Raw genomic sequence first — 6509 nt, forward strand, 5'->3', positions numbered from 1 at the left:
TGGTCACAATTAAACATAGAAACAACATAAAACATAGTTGTTTAACACAATTTCTAAACAACGCAAGCTGGTTGTATAACAATAGTTGCCTTTGAGTTCTACTAGTGTGTCACAAAATACACTACAGCTAAGGTGATGTTAGTAGCTAATGGGTGACTTCAAACAATGCAATTCATAACGAAGTTTGAGAGAATCCCCATATTGATTGTGTCGACAGAGGTTAGTCTGTTTCCAGTCTTATTATTGACTGCATATAAAGGTCTTTTGCAGTTGTTCATAAGATGTTATCTCATTAATATAAGGCTTTCCTCAGGACACATTAAGCGAAGGCTTTTCAGGTCTGTGATGTAGTGTTAACAGACACTACTGCAATTTGATCACAGAGTATCTGCACTATAAAACATATTTTTTATTTTTACCGACCAGGCATTGTGATTTACGCTTATTATTTGCGTTTGAAACTGAGACATGACGTATCACCCGCTTCATAAACAATATCAGTCCACAACACATTTACTTATTAGGTTTGCAATATCAATACAAAACAGATGTACTTGCTATTTTCATAATTCCTACGATATTTAATTTCATGGTTTTGATTCCACATTTCTAGTGCCTTAATGCTCACAAAATTCTGCCAATGATCAACATGGGCACTTTGAACTTACTTTTTAACAAAAGGAAAAGGGAGAGGGAAGGGGGGGAGACACTACAACATTTGCTGTGTCATTTTTTCACCAACAAGTGTCAGAGAAACAGAGGCACACGTGCGTACCTTTTTAGAAAAAGCCGGAGGTATATATAATCTCTGGCATATGAACAGGACCGCACTGTGTCTTCTGATGATGAAACGGTAACACAATGGGCCGTCGTATCAATTAGACAGTTATGCTAAAGATCCCTAACTCTAAATGTTTAGCAGCATTAAGTGCCTATCTGGTTATTCAGGTCTGTTGTCATGAAACTGAGAGTCTTGTTTACCGGCGGGTGTCTAATCCCAACGACCTGCTCTTGCGCTTCATTGGACTGGGTACAGCTGGAACAGTCTGAGAAAAGACAGAAAGAAAAGTGCGCGAGGACATTACTATTAACCGGAGTGCAGAGACTGGGATTTGATCCGATGTCTGTGTCGTGCAGAAAGGCAACTGGTGAACGATTTTAGCTGCCACTTTTTGCCTTTGAGGTCAATGGATTTCTGTTTTTTTGTGAATTTGCACATAGTGCAATTACCGCATTTAAAATGTCCTGTGATTGGTGGGAGATGCCACAGTGTCGACTATATGGAGTCATTCGACTTTTTAAATGGATACGTATGGACTAATTTGTCCCTGAGATTTAGCAGACGTTTAAAGGCAAAACGTGGAGGGCGGATCTTGAAATCTTACGTATTAATCATTTTCCAGTTCTTTAATATAGATTTTCTCAAATCATTACTAATGGGAGTGAATGAAGATACACATGTGATTTTATCTAACATGGTTTTAGTTTCACAAAAAACCTGAAATCCATTGACCTCAAAGGCAAAAAGTGGCAGGTAAAATCGTTCTCTAATTGTGCCACTAAATGGGTAATATACTGCATTAATTGGGCTGATTTATATCGGTAAGTCCAAGAGACCCATTCGCACCCGTATAGGAGAACATCGATGCTGCATTAAAAATGGGACTACAGATAAACCCCCAGTGGAACATTATAAACAAGCCAAACATTCATATGATGAGATTTTTTGGTGTCATTCAAACTTTGGTTCACCACCCCCGTGGCGGAGATAGAGACTTGAGACTCTGTAAATTGGAACAAAAATGCATTTATAACTTAGATTCTGTTAAGCATGGCCAGAATCTGTACATTGAGTGGAACTTGTTTCTGTGCATATGAGAGTTCTGTGCAGCTTACAGATCATCCTTAGACATTTTTCTCGCACATTGTCTCTCGTGCATTTTTAAATGGGAGAAAATTTTAGTGGTATTTGTTTGTGGCTAGCAGATCAAGCATATATGGTTGCCTGTAATTTACACACCACTAGGTGTAATGTTGGCTGCAGTATTGATTGATTGATATTTTATTTCTATCACGCTCGTACACAAGTGTTTCAGAGCGCCACAAGGCAAGGGAAGGGAACAGGAGAGAACAAAACAGCAATCTTACTAGGCCCAGTGACATTGAGAACGCGCAAGTGCATGGGAGAGGGGGAGGGGGAAAGTCCATGGAAGGGGGGAGAGGTGGAAAGTGCGAAGCAGAGGAGAAACAGATAAATAACAATAAATAAATAATAAAGGCAACAAACAGTGGTAATGCAGCCAGCAATTTGCAAGTGCTAGGTTTAAGGCAGCAGACAGGGTAGGTCTGATAAGTGCTGGGAAAAAATGGGGGGCTGTATGGGTACAGATACAGACCCCAGTGCAAGGGGTGGCACCGGAGGCAGTGCGGGAGCGTGGCAGGATGAGCAGGTACCTGGGCCCAAAAGTCATAGGGTGGCCAGGTGCACGGTACCAAGAGAGAACAGATCAGCAGGGGAGAGGGGGAGCGAAGGCAGAAGAAAAGAGGAAGGTCTTGAGGTGCTTCTGGAACCGGAGATGGTTCTCCTCAAGTTTTAGATCAATTACAAAAAAACTGTATAGAACACAACACTCTATCATTAGGCAGAATTACGCCCTTGTTTTTTGTTAACTACATGTCCGTAATATGGCCGTGATACGAGTATAGTATCACAAACATTGACAGACTAGTCCTTTTTCTGATGTCAATACGTAGCCGTTAGGCTCTGTGAGTTATATCACATGACGATGTGGCGACTGATGGACAGTGCCGGCATTTATGCACCGCCTCTCGTTTGTGTGGCTTGAAGTACGAATCAGTGATACAAGTAAGTTGCCTTTCCGCACGACTCAGACATCGGATCAAATCCCAGTCTCTGCACTCCGGTTAATAGTAATGTCCTCGCGCACTTTTCTTTCTGTCTTTTCTCAGACTGTTCCAGCTGTACCCAGTCCAATGAAGCGCAAGAGCAGGTCGTTGGGATTAGACACCCGCCGGTAAACAAGACTCTCAGTTTCATGACAACAGACTTGAATAACCAGATAGGCACTTAATGCTGCTAAACATTTAGAGTTAGGGATCTTTAGCATAACTGTCTAATTGATACGACGGCCCATTGTGTTACCGTTTCATCATCAGAAGACACAGTGCGGTCCTGTTCATATGCCAGAGATTATATATACCTCCGGCTTTTTCTAAAAATGTACGCAAGTGTGCCTCTGTTTCTCTAACACGTGTTGTTGAAAAAATGACACAGCAAATGTTGTAGTGTCTCCCCCCCTTCCCTCTCCCTTTTCCTTTAGTTAAAAAGTAAGTTCAATGTGCCCATGTTGATCATTGGCAGAATTTTGTGAGCATTAAGGCAATAGAAATGTGGAATCAAAACCATGAAATTAAATATCGTAGGAATTACGAAAATAGCAAGTACATCTGTTTTGCATTGATATTGCAAACCTAATAAGTAAATGTGTTGTGGACTGATATTGTTTATGAAGCGGGTGATACGTCATGTCTCAGTTTCAAACGCAAATAATAGGTGTAAATCACAATGCCTGGTCAGTAAAAATAAAAAATATGTTTTATAGTGCAGATACTCTGTGATCAAATTGCAATAGTGTCTGTTAACACTACATCACAGACCTGAAAAGCCTTCGCTTAATGTGTCCTGAGGAAAGCCTTATATTAATGAGATAACATCTTATGAACAACTGCAAAAGACCTTTATATGTAGTCAATAATAAGGCTGGAAACTACTAACCTCTGTCGACACAATTAATATGGGGATTCTCTCAAACTTAGATATGAATTGCATTGTTTGAAGTCACCCATTAATTTTTCTTTTGTTTTATTGGCATTTGTATAATAATATGTTGCAATTTTGAAAGGTTGATCATTCAGCCAACCAAAATAATTTTTTTTTTTTTAAAAGTCACCCATTAGCTACTAACATCACCTTAGCTGTAGTGTATTTTGTGACACACTAGTAGAACTCAAAGGCAACTATTGTTATACAACCAGCTTGCGTTGTTTAGAAATTGTGTTAAACAACTATGTTTTATGTTGTTTCTATGTTTAATTGTGACCATCGGGTCAAAATAACTATTTTTTATGATGTTTTATAAAATAAACTGTGATTTATTTTTGTAAATCCGACCATGTCATCTTTTTACATATGTTAAAAAAGATGTGCGTTTAAATTGATTTGGGCTTAGACCTATCTCCCCTGCCTCCAGTGTGCACTTTGTTAGGTAGCTCGTTGGGTTAACCCCCGTGTCTCCTAATCTACAGGGCCAGATTCTCAAAACGTGTTTGGTGCAAGCGTGTGCCACAAAAAGAAGCAGCCCATTCTCAAAGGGCATCTGCACAAGTGCATCTAGGATATGCTTATTCAGATTACTTTTTTTACCGCTTTGTGCATTTGTTCATATCAGGCGCCATTTCTGCGCATTTAAAAGCGCATCCCAAAATTACAAACGAGGGTCATCCCCGTGCACCTATTGAAACAGGCACAGGGGAAAGTGCAAATCACGACAGAGTCATTTCTGACCCTGTCATGATTTGTTTAAAGTGTGATAGCCATGGTTTAAATTGTGGCTGGCTCACTTGTATTTTCATCGCCCAAACAGGGCTGGAAATGCTTTTTTTGTTCGATCCTTTCACCAAGATAGGCTGAAATACGTTCCAGGCAACCACGTGGTTGCTGGAGCCTGCCCTAGCTTGACAGCTGATCGTTGCGCCACTCTCCAGCCCCTCCTGAAATGCTCAGGTCGCCTTTATAAAATGACCTTTCTGCGCATTCTCTGCACTCCTTTCATTTGTGCTACTTTTTGAGAATCTGGCCCATGTGTCAAACAGGTTTAAATGAAATCGTAAGTATGCTGGTACACTACTTCAAACTATTTTTTGTATCCAAATAGGCCCAGTTTCCATGCCAATCCCACTCGTGAACTTTCCTCTTGAGCGCCAGAAGTGAACTGGGATTGTAAAGGTCTATGTCACCAGGAACGCTAACTTGTTGTAAATAAGCTCTGTGGCTTATCTAGTTAATGGTAGGTACAGCCCACGGGCCATTGCCTCATTAAACAGATACAGGATGGCTCGCCTCTCTGCTGTATTCTCATATATATAGCCATAATCGTTTTCTGATTTACCATCGGCTTAATGGAAATCAGGCCTAATTCTAATGCTTTGGTTCTTATTCACGACCCTGTAGGGGGACCAGCCAACATTAACCCAATTTGCCTTCTAGTTTATCCAGCCAGTTCAGATTGAAGGTCTTGAGAATATTTTACATTTTTCAGACTTTTTTTTATATATATAGATATATATACATATATTCACTCGAAAAAACTTTGTTAAGGGAACGTTATGGTTAAGTTGCCCTACCAAAAACCTGTGAACTTTACCAACAAAACCTTTCAAACGTGCCATTATGGTTCAAAGTAAAACCGAAAACCCCCTGAAATTCGCCAGTTATGGTAGGCTAAGCAACCAGGATAGCAATATGTATAAATGTAATACCTTTTGCGAGTTAAGTTTCTGACTGTTAGTAAATAAAACCGCCTGGCCTAGATGTGGCAGTGAGCAAAAACGAAAGGGCCACACATGTGATGTCATCAGTGATGTCATCAATGACATTTGTGATGTCATCTTTGATGTCCTGGGTGTTAGTGTTAGCAGCGCACAGTGATGCGGGCAGTTATGGTTGCTTAGCCTACTATAACTGGCGAATTTCATGGGTTTTTCCGTTTTACTTTGAACCATAATAGCATGTTTGAAAAGTTTTGTTAGTAAAGTGCACAGGTTTTTGGTAGGCCAACTTAACCATAATGTTCCCTTAACAAAGTTTTTTCAAGTGAATTTTACGGGTTTTTAGTACGTCATTTTATGTATAGCGACTTGTGAATAAAAAAAGAATGTACTGAATGTTACTGCTATAATGAAGAAGCACAAGAAACAGTGCTGCTTCCTTGCAAGTAAGAAACGCACAAAATGTGTTGCCAAATATCTACCGACCATCTATCGACCCATATTACCATTGGTTGGCTCTTTATTCATTGCCGTTCGCAAATTGCCTTATTATCTGGCGTTTCAAAAAGCAAAGCCACCCGTACACAAAGTAAACATTGCGTTAATAGAGCCCTTTCACAGTGCAAATAAATGTATTTTTTAAAAAATTACATACACTCCAAGTACTGCATATTTGTCAATAAAATACACAGACACAATAATCTTTGACAGAAATAGTGTACATTTTCAACACAGTAACGAGTGCTACTAAAAAGGAGGATTACTTGATAGAATTCGGAGCCGCTTTGTGGGGCCGGATTACAAAACAAAATCCTTTTTCAAGATGACCACCATAGAAATAGAAGGCGGTTATTTCATACATAGTCCCTCTTCCCTTTCCATGGTAGTCGGCAAAAAACACAAATGCGTGATGTGACGCAGAATCTGTAAATAAACATACA

The sequence above is a fragment of the Ambystoma mexicanum genome, chromosome 10 (assembly GCF_040938575.1).
Source record: "Ambystoma mexicanum isolate Mex_15411 chromosome 10, UKY_AmexF1_1, whole genome shotgun sequence".
Taxonomy (NCBI): domain Eukaryota; kingdom Metazoa; phylum Chordata; class Amphibia; order Caudata; family Ambystomatidae; genus Ambystoma; species Ambystoma mexicanum.